The sequence below is a fragment of the Xiphias gladius genome, chromosome 15 (assembly GCF_016859285.1).
Source record: "Xiphias gladius isolate SHS-SW01 ecotype Sanya breed wild chromosome 15, ASM1685928v1, whole genome shotgun sequence".
NCBI classification, from domain to species: domain Eukaryota; kingdom Metazoa; phylum Chordata; class Actinopteri; order Istiophoriformes; family Xiphiidae; genus Xiphias; species Xiphias gladius.
The window spans coordinates 25,473,937-25,488,388 of NC_053414.1; the positions used below are offsets into that span (position 1 = coordinate 25,473,937).

General features: G+C 41.1%; 1 pseudogene; it reads left to right on the forward strand.

Annotated features, from left to right (window-relative positions):
• Positions 1–5,365: 5,365 nt before the first annotated feature.
• Positions 5,366–6,668, forward strand: LOC120800799 (annotated as a pseudogene).
• Positions 6,669–14,452: the final 7,784 nt, after the last annotated feature.

The window sequence follows — 14,452 nt, forward strand, 5'->3', positions numbered from 1 at the left end:
TGCAGTAGACAGAGAAAATGAGTGTCCTTTCAGCGGGTTATTGAATTATTTTTGTTCTCTCATTTTAGTGCAAATGAATTCAGTTCATATTTGAGTACAATGCTTTCAGCTCAGGCTGTACCATGAATGTGTCAAATAGAGTGTGTTACACAAGCTCCTTGGCCTTGGGAGGGCTGCTCTTTTTTCACCAAGCAATGTGTGTGTTTTCGTGTCTCTGTGAGTTAATGTGGTCTCTGTGTGTCTTTCCCCATATGTACTGTATGTGTGCAGACGCTGATGTGCATTAGTGGGCAAGCAATAGGGATCCAAGCTGCTTTCACAGAGGTTAGAGTATTGGAAGTTGGGTTGCCACAGCAACAGCGATGGTGAACATAAATCACGTTAATGGTGCCTCTCATTGTGCCTCCATCTTGATCAAATTCAGGTACTGAAAAAATGACAAGGCCCTGCCCAGAGTGCAGCCTAAGCTGTCAGCGAAAATGGAATAACGACGGCAAGTCACAGTGGCAAGTTGGTAGTTCCATCTGTTTTCTGTCAATACTATATCATCTCTCTCTTTACACGCCAGCCATCAATGCAGACGTGTTAAGATAGAGGGCGAATGAGCTTATTTACAGGTGCTCTCATTGTTGCTGATGATTGCTGAAACAGTGCATGCATGAGATTTATATGGTGTCCTGAGACTGAAGGGGGAGAAGTGCATAAAACAGAAAGGCGGATGAAATAAAATGCATTTTAAAATGTATTTTACCTTTATTATAAATGAGACTGTGAAGATAAAGGTGAAATACCCTGTGAAAATCTGTCCAAAAATAAAACAATATACGGATCAGCACTGAAACCATTTCATTTCACTGTATATGAGAAAACATACTCTTGTGTGAACATTCCTTTTTCAGAACTCAGACAAATAAATACGTATTTGTTAAACCTGAATTAATCGATTAGTATTGGCCACTTGAGGGCAGCAGATCAAACTGCAAACACAACATTGACGTATTATCACCATATAAAGTTGATATGGCTAACGTGATGGCAAAGAGCTCTTTAAAAATCCATCAGCCATGGACCAACGTTAGCATTAATGTGGATTTGTGTCCTCAGCTAAACAGCTGTCTGCTGCAGCTGAAAACGAGATGGATGAGAGCGGTGAGAGTGAATCAAAACAGTAAAGCTGGGGGATGTAAAAGCAAAAAAAAAAAAACTGCTAGGGGAACTTCAGAGTTGGATAATTTTTCTCTTTGGGTTCATCACTACAAGCAACCACTTCACTATTACAAATGGCCATTTCTTCCATTGTTAATATAAAATGATTGACTAGTGCAGCTTTAAAAAAAAAGTATCTCTTTCCTATTACGTAAAATAAGTCTAAGCACAAATCCATGCCCCTCACCCTCAATTACTGTTCTGCTCTTGTGAAGGCTCGTGGCAGTGCCCATGGCCTTTGGGTTTAGAGGGGGAGTGGGCTAAAATGAAATTGTCAATTTGAAGTAAGAAGAAAAGCCAAAGAAGCATTTGTTCGCCTCATCCTCATCTTTCAAAATGCTGCCCACCTGTCTTCACGGAGACAGACAAAAAAGGGTCTAAGATACACATCTGCACACAACAAATCCTGTTTGCTGCTGCAGTTCGCTGCCAAAAATCAGTCACCGAATCTGTAAATTGTTACTTTAGGTGGAAAATGTTCAAAGACGATCGTTAATCTTTCATGTGCTCGGTAAATACGTTGTATATACTGCATTTTATTTATATCATATTTCTGCTGCAATAATAACTAAATCCCCCCTCAGAGATCAATAGAGTTCATCTCATCTTCTTCATTTAACTACTGTAACAACAAGGCAGCAGTAAAAATATCTTCCACAACTAATGATGCAACCCCCATCTGAGCCAATCAGCAACAATTACAGAACCTTATTTTTACCTGTAATTTTTAGCAACCACTTTCCAAATGTAATCTGCTGTGTCTGAGATATCGTCAGCTCATACTGTTTGCAGCCTACTTAAGTAGGCAAAAATTATAAGTAAGAAAAAACCACTATGCAGTGGTAAGAGGGACTATTTTTCCGAAACAATCTAATCACTGCTGTCTCAAAAACAAAAGAAGCAAACAGAAGGAAACCCACGGTTCTCCTCTAAAGATGCAACACAAATTTTCATATGTTTGTAGTATGCTGAGCAATCATTCGGGTGAGTCAGGCCAACTAGGCTGTGTATTTGTGTGTTTCTTCTCGTTTCCTGTTTTATCCTTGAACATCTGCCGTAGCTTGCGCCGATTCTGTTTTTGTGAACAGTTATCACTCTGCAGGTGACTCTGTTTGACTAAGTACAGTTAAGAAAGAAAAGCCTCTGCAAATAATCTACTAGACTGGGTTAGGGATCAGTGACTGTAAAGTGTCCTTTACTCTCAGGGCCTTCATTTTCTCTGGGACGTTAACACACTCCCTGGTGAATGCTCACTCTCTTGCGCGTGAAAACACACGTACCCAAAGCCATGTACCGTGATCTCCCTCTGACGTGAAGAGGGCAGTCGCACTGAGGCGTGACCAGGGTTGGAGGGCATGAATCAAGATCACCATAAACAGAATTAAAAAGAATAAATACTTAGCTATCACAGAGGCCGAGTGATTTATTTTACACTTTCATAGCGCTGGCTGAACAGCGGCCCCCGAGAAATCAATATGTAATTATAGACATCCTACCCTGGGCCGTTCCTCTTCCAGCATCCACCTCCCACCACCTGCCACGCACCAACACCCCCACCCTCAAAACAAATGTCAGAACAGTACTGGGCCCAGAAAAAAGAACAAGAAATGAAAGACTTCTCTCCCGGTCTCCACAACCTTGAGTTGTACGGTGTTTACTGTTTGTACATGCACAGTTTGTGTCTTGGAGCCATTTTGCATTTTGTTTGTATTGGATTTGATTCAATTTTATGCACAGTTCATTTTTTTAACCTCTAAGACGATTTTGACTTATACAAAAAGCTGTTAATGGCAGAAAAAGCTTTTTTTAAAAAGTTGACAGAGTAAGGAATGTACACAGAAGAGAGAAAAAGGGACAGAAACTGGAAAGAAAATAACAGCAACTTCCTGGTTAGTTTTGATATCAGGCGGAAGCTGAACTGTCACACACCCATAGGCACCTCTTCTGTTTATGCGGTTGTTGCTTATGTTGCCTGCTAGCTAAAGCTAATGTTTGTACAGGTGATTCATTGGTTGTTTGTACCAAGTAAAGTAACATAAAGTAACAAACTACCATTTAATCATGGATTTGATATTCTAGTCCAATTAAAATAGTTTTTGACATAGTATATCATAATTTGGCTTAGTGTTGCATATATCTGAGTTACTGTGACATGATTTTGACTTTTAAAGACATAAATTTGACTAAATGTCTTATGACAATTATTTTCTTCATTCCTAATTCCTATTTCAGTTGTTTTCGAGTAATTGATGATTCAGCACTTCATTGTTTGAGGAACATTTTGTTGGATTTCCGCAGAAATTTACTCAGCCCCCAGTGGTTTATTCTAAAACACTAAAAGTGTGTGTGTACTGCATGTGTTTATTCCAATAACTGTAATTATGTACGGTACGGACATGCTCATACCAATGAATATGTTAAGTTGAGTTAGTCAAGAAATCAAAAAGGGAATGGGTCTTGGGAGGACAGAGTATTACTTGAATGCGCATTCCAGGCTAAACAATTTTATATCACAATCCCTATTCCGGTCCATGGTGTCTCCTCAGTGTCTGAGGTGTCCGCAGCATTAACTCGGGTGATGCAGTGATAGAGATGGGCCTCGGTGGGCGCTGTAGGTCCTGACACATTGATCAACAGCTGTACAGGTCTCAACTCTGCTCATCGCTCTGCGCTCACTCGCAGCTAAATCAATGAGGTAACCAGTCAATGCTTGCCCACACTCAAGCTATTGCCAAGCCTTTATCTGGCCCCATCAGTTTAACACTGACCCCAGCACAGGTAGCAGGAGACACACTAATCCATCTCTCCTAGCTCAGACAGACTCATCTCATTTCATCCCAGCTATCTCCCCCCTCTCTCTCTCTCTCAGCGTCACCCATTCAGTTACTCAAACACCTTTTCTCTCCTTCAGTCTCCCTCTCAATGTTTGCACAGTTTCATTTTCCCTGTATCTACGTACTCATCCATTCTCCTGCTGCTGCATTTCTTTCTGTATCCCGATCCCTCTCTTACCCCCCCCCCCCCCCCCCTTGTCTTCCATGCCTCGTCCTAAGCTCTCTCCCATTCCGCCTTGCTCTCACTGGGGGTGCCTCTCGGTCTGGCCACGGGAGAGGAAGCTCTGGTTAAATTGACACACACATCATTGCCTATCAATATCTGCTCTCAATGAGGGCTGAAATGATTGGGAATTGGAACTATTTTGATTCGTCTCCCCCTCCTTCCGCCTCGGGCTCCAGCGTTTGATTACAAAGAGCTTCAGTTGAGCTGCACAAGAATGTCTGAAAATATCTCAGTATCCATTATGGCCATATGGAAGTGAAGTCATTTGATGCAACACACCTCTCAGATTATTGCAGAAGAACAAATGTTAGTAGCAGATTGAGACTGCAGATATATAATTATATTGTAGCAGCAGGCAGTGAATGTTGGAAAAAGCTATAACTTATGGTGATACAAGTCTGGAAATAATTAACTGATGTTATAAAAGCAAAAGAGTTAAACAGCATCTTAACTAAACATTGTTTTTATGCTGAATCTGTGAAAAAACACACCTCACTGGACGCGTCGTGTAGTTAATTTGAATATAAACACTTGTGAGAAAAACCCTGATAAGGTCTGTAGTCATCAAAAAGATATTTGCACTTAGCTGGGAAGCTGACCTTGTAGCCTCATGGGATTTTTCCAAAAAGTCCTCTGACCTAAATGGCAAAAGAGGTGTTTGTCAGTGCTTCTAAAGCAGCTCAGAGGACTATTTCAAAATCAGTTTTGATCTGATGATACAACCCTGTCTGCTAGAAATGATGTTTATATACATCTAAACTGCAAAAGTAAATACATTTAGTCGGAAACGTAATCACTGGCTGGATTATGTTCGGAGGCAAGGTTTTTTTTTTTTAATGGATGAAGTACCGGCGAGAGAATTTGGCAAACTTTCAATTCCAAGCAGACACATTTAACTATAAATGGAGGAATCTCTGTCTGTCTGTATGTATGTATTTTGATTTTCTCGATAACCACTCATCCAATCGACTTCAAACTTAGTAGGTGTATTGCTGAGGATCCAAGGAAGTGTATCATCTACTGCAAGTGCAGTTTAAAATACATGGAAATTCCTGTCTGACAACAAGGAGACAGTAACGCGAGAGTAATGTCAGCCAAAATGAATGAAAGTAAAAGCCAAGAAAGCGGTGAGGTTATTAAAAACTACCGTAAGCGAGATGATACAGGTCAAAAGGAGGAGGCTGTGCAGTCGTACAAGAAAGGTATTGCTGAGCTTGAAAAGGGTATTGCAGTAGAGATCACAGGACAAGGAGATCAGTATGACAGAACAAAGAGACTTCAAGATGAAAATGAAAATGGTCAAAAATCCCAAAATGGCAAAAAACAGACTTGCCCTTTCAGAGGCAAGAGGGCCCATGAGGAACTCAAATCATGTCCTTCCAAAACCAAAACCTGTTCCTTAAAGCCAGCCAGCAGTGCCTGCTGTGTCCACTAACATCAGGCTCTCCACTGCTGATCCCCGACTAGATGCACTGATCCAAAGGTTACCCCGGGGTATGGAAGAGCTCAAAATGGAATACCCGCTGCGGTGGAACAGCCACAAAAGAAGGATATGAAAAACTTGAAGGATGTGGATGACAAACTGGCCAACTTAATTATGAAAGAAAATGTTGACGGTGGAGAGTCTGTGTGCTTTGAAGACATTGCGGGACAGTAACTGGCCAAGGAAGCACTCCAAGAGATTGTCATCCTACTTGCCTTAAGACCAGAGCTGTGTACTGTGTACTGAGAGCTTTAGCATGTGGTTTGCTTTTATTTGGACATGGGAAAACCATGCTGGCCAAACTAGTCACAGCCGAGGCAAAGGCCACATTCACCAACATCAATGATGCCAGTTTGACCTCTAAATATGTGGGGGAAGGCAAGAAGCATGTGCAAACATTGCCAGAAAATTACAGCCCTCTGTCATCTTCATTGATAAGGTGGACAGATTGCTTTGTGATAGGAGGGAGGGAGTGCACGAAGCCTCTCATCGATTAAAAACTGAGTTTGTCATTGACTTTGATGGGGTGCAGTGAGGAGGGGATGATAGGGTGCTTGTGATGGGAGCAACCAACAGGCTTCAGGACCTCGATGAAGCAGCCCTCAGGTGCTTTGCAAAGTGAGTTTATGTTGCATTGCCAGATGAGCAGACAAGATTCACACTGCTGAAGAATCGTTTGGGAAAGCATATGAATCTTCTGAGCAAAAATGAGCTGTCTGACCTAGCAAAAGCAACTGCAACTTCAGGAAGCGATCTGACATCATTAGCCAAAGATGCTGCACTCGGGCCAATTAGAGAGTTGGGACCAGAACAAGTCCAGAATGTGGCTGCTAATAAGATACATAACATCAAGATGAAAGACTATGGGGATTCCCTGATGCACATCAAGGCCAGTGTTAACCTTGATGTGCAGTGTTAACTTTTTGAACATCATAGTTCATTCTCACTTGGCAAAAAAAAAAAGAAGATGACCCTTTTGAGAGACGCTCCAAAAAGAGCATGATAATAGTTTGACATTCTGGGAAAATGTCTGTGAAGATTCACAGTCATCCAGGTCATGGTATTTCTAGAGCTTTCTTCAAACCTCTTGGATGAGAGGTGAAACATCTACAAGTATCTACAACCAAGTCCAGTTGTCCTTGATTCAACTCTTCTTGGATGACCATGACCTGGATGACTGAGAATCTTCACAGACATATTACTTAAACAGTTTATACAGGGTAGCATGGTGGCTGAGTGGTTAGCACTGTGCCTCACAGCAAGAGCCTGTGGTTTTCAACCTAATGACCAACTGCCTTTTACCGTGTGGAGACTACATGTTCTCCCTGTGCTTGCGTGGGTTTTCCGTGGGTGCTCCAGTTTCCTCCCACACATTTTTCAAAACAATAACAAAAATTAAATTACATTAAAAATATTTGCATTTTAATTTTTGTTAAGCTTTTCTTATCATTTACTGTCAGAAGTCCTGCTAGCACAAGCAAATTTTGAGCGGAAAAGGGAGTTTTTACACATAACGTGTTTTGTTGGAAAAATCACCTGTATTAACATCATATGCCCATAAGACTCTATGTGTATATGCTTACAGTAGAAAGTTCCTCTTTAAAGCAGGACCTGCTTGACCTCACATTTGTAATGAAACTGTGTTTGGTTGCTGTAACTTGAAATGTTGTTTAGCGTGTCCAAAGTGATCTTAACTACTTCACACTCAAAGCTGTGTGTCGCAAAGCAAGGTTCAGCCCTCTTCTTAGAGCTGTCACTTTTTTCATGTCAAAATGTCCGCAAAACATTACAGAGGAATAAACATGTGTGTAAAAAACATTATTCTTGCTGTGCCAGATATTGTTCTGTGGAATTTGGATCCTCACTGGTACTCTCCCTCGCCCTCTATCTCACCTCCTTACCTTCTATGGTGAAATTCGAAAACACACATCCTTTCCTAAAGTGTAGATGGAAGCAATTATTTGACAAGAGCAAAATGGAAAGAAGCTATTTGATAGTGGTATCTTTAAATTCTTCACATATGGGACCAGAGCAAAACTATTTAACTGAAACTGACAAGTAAGGTGAAGGAACAAGTGAGAAAAGATAGTTTGGGAGCGAGTTATACAGTAAGCGTATCCAAAGTTATTCAGCTTTCTGTCATACAGGATGTCTGAAGATAGGACTGTGATATGCTGAATTGAACAAAAATTAAAGGGGGAGAGTTAGAAATAGAGTGCAGAGAGAAGCGAGAACAGGGTGTGGAAAAACAGCGAACAAAGAAATGGAGCGGTGGTAGGGAAGAGTGAAGGCTGTATCACCAGTAGGCACTGGCCTTTAAAATTCATTATGGGCAACTGTGCTTGTTCCAGCAGGGAGAAACTCAGCCGTCACCCTGATATATGATAGCAGTGTTTCCCCCTAAATTCTGACAGCCCACGGTAATTTGGTATTTAGTAAGTGATGTTTATCCGCCCTCTCTTTCTTTTCCCTCCCACTCTCTGTTATAGCTGCACATTGACATTCTGGTTGGTTTTCAGGAGCTACTGTACATAAGCAAGATAAAGTCTCTGTGGCTGTATTTGTATTTGAGAGAGAGCTTGCCATAGCCCCTCTGTTATTTGATCTGAACCGACATCAGGTCCTGACAGCAGGTGCATTAGACCCTGGCTTTCAGGGATCCAAGAGAACATCTACGACAGACTGAACAATCATTCTGCTGGTTTTGGTGCTTGTTCGGACGAAGGGGAAGGTCTGAGTCTAAGTCAGTGAATGTCTCACTTAAGTGTCTATTTCAGAAATTTGTAAGCTTTGAGAACCATCTGAAGTCAGGTTAATGTTTTTTCTGCCATGCCTCAATATGGACTGGTTGGTCGGTCCACCACTTTGGTCAAGACTGAAATATGTCAGCATAATGTGAGCATGAATAATTACAATTGCGCACATATGCATGTTTAGCTGCGCAGCTGATGTTTACATATATACACAAAGGCGGAACACAAAGAGTTTCTGTTTGTGTCTGCAGAGTCATATTAGCTATTTCAGTTGTGTGTCTTGGCGTACAGCAGATACATCCGGCACTGTCAACTAGAGGCATTTTCCCAAAAGATCTTTGTACCAGTGAATCAAAAAGGCCTCAAATCAGACCAGATGCATCCTTTGCTTTGGGCTATGTGGCATAGATATGAAGGTCTTCTTCGGTGCAGGCTGTTTTCATTCACCCCCGAGCTGAGCCGCATACCGCCCAGCATGGAAAACCTCTGCTGGTTGCCTCGATTTTCTCATCATCATTCCTCACCTGGGGGGCTGGATAAAGCTGTGGTTGCATATGTGATGAGAGGCTAAGCGAGAGAGAGGACAAGATAAAGAGAGTGGGATGAAACTTTCATGAGGCACAGGGTTGGTGTGGGCAACCACAATGAAAATGCAAAGATTGAACTTTTCTCCAAGACTGAGGGTGGGGTGATGAGAGTAAAGACAGCCTGGAAGTGGGTGGGTGAGGGGAGGAAAGGCAGGTGAGGGGCTGGGGGAGTCAGCTAGTGAAGATAGCCCCTGGATGTAAGGAGTGTAGAAGAAGAAAGGGATTTTAATCCTATTGTTAATGTTTTTTTCCCAACCCCTTGTATTGTTTACCCCCTTTAATCTCCTCCTGTCTTTATTCCCCATCAGCTTCATTTTTCATTTATTTCATCCACTGTCTCATTTGAACCTCTTACTCTGTTATATACCATCTCACCAATGCTGCACCATCCTCCCGGATGTGGTGGGTGTAGGAGCAAGAACTCTGACCACAGGCTGGAGGAAGCGTCGGGGGACCGGGCTGGGAGGTGGCAGATGTCTGGGTGGCACCTAAGAGGATGTCTCCAGAATGTTCTCCAGTCCTCTATTGTATCTCTACGCGCACACACATACTCCCAAACACACACACACACACAAATGCACCAGCTCCACTGTTCTCCCCCTCCTCATCATCTTGTCTCCCTCTTCCAGGAAATGTGCGGTGCCGTGTTATGATCGATGGCTTGCGTTCAGAGACGAAGCAGCCCCCACTGTTTGTTTGTCTCCGTTACGCATGGCTGCAGAATGACAGCTGGGACCAGTGCATGTTTTTGAGTCTATCTGGCAAGAAAAGTTGGGCTCCTTTGGTTTAACTCATCTTTTGTTCAGAGAAAGAAAGAATTGAGAGTTTCTGGCTGTCACATGCCTCAGATATGAATACCCTTTGGTAAACCATATTCACTCTGGGCACTTGAGTTTGGAATATTACATTCTGCTGCTTGAATTTATGTCGTCGAAGCTTGATTATGCAGCAAAAGATATCAGTGCGATGTTAGTTTGCAAGTGTGTGTTTAGAATGTTTACAATCAGATGGAACCTGTTTGGGGAAGGAATAGAACGAGTGGCAGGAGATGGGGATTTAACATGTGTGTAAGGATATGAATGCTCTAAATTATTGCTCATCTCTCTGTGTATATATACATGCTCATTTGTGTTCTGTGTGTGTGCACTCGCACTGCCAAAGCATAAAAATTCAGTCATCAGCAAAACAGACACACACACGTATGGAGAAGTGTTTTTGATCTGGAAGTCTAACTAAGAAAATGAGAAGGGTCTTATCTGATTTCATCTGATAATAAATTCTGCTTTTACAACCCAAAAATGAAATCCAAGCATTTCCTCTTCATGAGTGACAATGAGTCACTGATTCAGCGTTTACCATTATCTTGGTATGGTACATTGGAAATCACCCAAAACTACACTGTAAAACCCTACACTACACACACTGTACTGCAACTAATCTTTTAACAACGTTTCCAGTGTGATCAAGTTCCAGAGGCAGTTTGGTCCGAAGGCACAGTGATCAAAAAGGATCTCATACCTGTCTTACTGGTGACACATAAGTTTATTTTGATAGCTATTGACACATAGTTGTCAAAGCTGACAAACATGAAGAGCAAGGGATGATCAGCTCTATATTTTTAAATTCCTTTTTGAGGATAAACGCACATTTTTCATGCTAAGGCTGTTTTTTCGTCAAAACACAGCGATGTTCTTTGAAGATTTTGACGCCAATTAAACTAATTCCTATCACAGGTTTTGTTTACCCTTTTACTTTTATTAAGTCCTCCAAACTGAGTTCCAGTCTGCAAATCTCCAGATGAAAGTAGCTAAACTGAGCAACCGCGCTCTATCTTAAAACGATTGTTGACTTTGGCCACTAGGGGGCAGAAGAGTCACAAGCAAACACTGCCCCAACACATATTCACCCTACATGGCTGCCATAGCCTCATCTTTTCCGAATACACTGTTGGGAATAGAAACTGAACAGAGAAATGGAAAATAATGCAAATGAATTTCCATATACTCACAGATCCCTCTATAATCCTATTTTCACATTAATTTTCTAGTATTACAATGTTTTAAACTCAGATTTCAACCAATTTCTTTACAATGAAAACAGCACTGATAATATTTAATCCCTACAAAGCAATAGTACATGCAGGTGTTTCCACTTTTGGAAAGTATAGCATAAAATCCTGATTTTAAAACATGATAACATGATTTATAACATGTTACAAAATCACTATACACAGAATTTAAAGACAATGCATATGCTGTGAGTTCGGCCATATTTACCTATAAAATTGTCACTAGAGAGAAAGTTAGAAGCTCATTGACGTCTGTGTCATCTGACATACGGTCAGTTGAATGAGAAGCATAGAGAGGAGTGCCTGTGGAGGGAAAGCCCGACCTCACACTCGTGGGACAATACTGGTGACTCTCTTGTACGGAAAGTAGCTAAGGTTTGTCCAAAAAGTCGCCAGATTTGTCGCTAGGTGCTTCTGTGAAAAAAAAGTTGCTAAAAGGGTGTGAAAAGTCGGTAAATCTAGCAACGAAGGCTCTAAATTGGAAATACTGCCTGTAAACACCCCCTTGATGATGCAATAGAAACTGTTTGCGCCAATTCATTTGGAAAGAGCAACGATCCATGGTGTAACTTCAGCAGTTAATCAGGCGGCATTCAGCCGACCAGTAGTGTAAATTTATCACTCAGTCAGTCAGTCATAGACATTCACATTTATAGAGCTGGCCCTGCCGTTGCGGTCCAGCCAAAAATTGGGCTAAGCAGAATCAGGGCCAGTGTGAAATATGTATTGGGATCATTTTAATTACCACTGTTTACCGTTAACCAGGACCAAGTCTAATGCTCTGAAGCTACAGTAGGATCATAATGCACTACCTCAGACAACTTGTGCTTATATTGAAAAATTTACAGGATTTTGTATAGCGAGTTTTGGACCTTGAAATTATTGAAAAAATGTAACAGGTAAAAAAGAACAATAAAAAGTCTAACCGGCCAACGTAGAACAAATGAACATGCAGCTGCCTCGCCCAGCCTCACTACCACCCATCCCCGTGGATACATCAAAGGAGTTCTCATCACAGCAGGGAAAGTTTTGAAGCTGGTTAAAATTATATGGCTGAACACAGCTGTTGTATCATCATATCATCATCCTTATGAAACATAAACACACAAATGCTGGCTGGCAAGCAGGCTTCACACTGCTTTCATGGAGCCTTCCGACAGATCAGGTTTCAACAGTGCTCCAACTCAACATCCTGCAATATTAAACATTTTCTTAATGGAGGTTTCATAGCTGTATACTTGTTGTATATCTCCATGAGAGATACTGTTGTCAGATGTGGTGAATTATAAACAATATACGAGTATAATACAGTATATACATATGCAGTGCACACATATCTACATGTTTACCTTATTAAATATACGTACAGTGATATACTGCAAACTTACATACATACAACATGTATTTTATGCATTTGTGAATGGGCAGGTATTTCCTATACATGAGCACAGATGAACACAAATTCAGATACAATATTTTCAATCTAATATATAGATACACAGTTATGAATAGAAATTATTGTTGGTCATTATCACTGCACCACCTGGTGCTCAAGCTTGATGATAAAAAACATACAGAATATTCACATTAATTTAACATACGAGCACACTAATATAAAGACATTCTGTAAAATCACACCCATAAAACAGACATGCCTTAGCAATAGTAAAAAAACATGTATAAATAGAAAAATGCACACACGCACACAGAGTATGAATAAATATCCCTGCCTTTTTCTCTCTTTCCCTTCACCTGTATATGCAAATAAATCCCTCCTCCCCTGAGACCCTCACACATAAATACTTAGACAGGTAGTGAAGTTGCCTGGGGTTTTCTGTGCACCTTTCCTCTTAACCTTGATGTTCTCTCCAATTCCCACACATCTGTTTAACACGTGTAGCCCTGAGCATTCACTTCCGCCTGACGAGAAAAAGGAGAGATGAGAAGAGGGGGGAGAGAAGGATTGGGGGAACATGTGTCTCCAGAGACTCTGATTGGCATTCAGAAACACAGCTTCCACTCCTCGTGCCCAGCATCCCTTAGAGCCCCACCAGGACCTTGCAAGATGTTGAGAAACAGACCAGGAGTCCGTAGATGTACCTCACAGATGTCCTCAGTCTCTCTCTGATAGCAGAATCCCTGTTGAATGATATTCAGTTAGTAGCATTAGAAAATTTAAAAAAATGTATGTTTGGTTCTAGGTTACATCAAATTCACTTGAGTTAAGTTCAGTTTGGCTGGTTGGAAGGTTAAATAGTGAAGTCAGTTTTTATAGCTGTAACTTACACTTCCAGATATCACTAGCTTATGATCCTAAATGCAAATACTAAAGCATTCATGCTTCAGTATTTGCATACTTTATTTATTGTTTTAATGTACCCACTCAGTAGCTTCTGCAACCTACCTTGACATTTCCAAGAAATGCCGAATCCCCCTGATAAGTGGCTTCTCTCTGCTATGTAGCTATAGGTAGAGAGAGCAGAAGTGCTTTAGCAACTTTTACTTCAATGTCCTGTTCCTAAGTTATCCTTTGGAAAAGGAAAAATTCGCCCCACAGCAAAATACAAGGTAAATACAGTACTCTGTGGTAGTTCTGTTTACAAATTTTTCCCTTCTTCTGTTCCGAAAAGTTAGTCATGTCTTAGTATGAGCCACCTAATTAATGCTACATTTCTTTTCCTTTTTACATTTTTCATTATTTCAATGATTTTCTTTGACTTCACTGTAAATGTCACACACTGAAACCTTTGTATCTTGAATATTTGCTGTAAAAGAGTGCTTAGAGAGGTATTTACTTAATCCCTGGAAGACTTTACAGACTTAAAGAAGCAAACAAGGGCAATTTGTTTTTTCTGGTCACTGGGAGAAGAGAGAAAGTCAGATGGAAATATCTTTGGTTACAGGAAAAAAAAACCCTGGGTATCCCTGCCACCATGTATATGTGTGTGGGCTTTCTTGTCTATGTATATAAACGGAGGGAGTGTTATTGCTGAGGGCACAAAATGCAGAGATGCGCTGCCTTCTGTTAATATTTTCTCCCTTATTTGTGTTTTCCATCTTCTCTATATTTTCTTCTGTTTTTCTCTGTGTTGCATGTACCATGATTCCACAGTTTTCTTCCTCTGTCACGGTCTCTTTCTCTAACCCTCAGTGTCAGACCTTCTGGAGAAAACGACTGAAGCTGTCTCCACTTACTCAGGGGTTTGCAGCATGTAAGAGAATTCTGCTTGTGCCTGTAACTTAAAATGGTGCCCGAAGTGACAGAAATTAATAGTGGCATGCCCGTAACACCTAA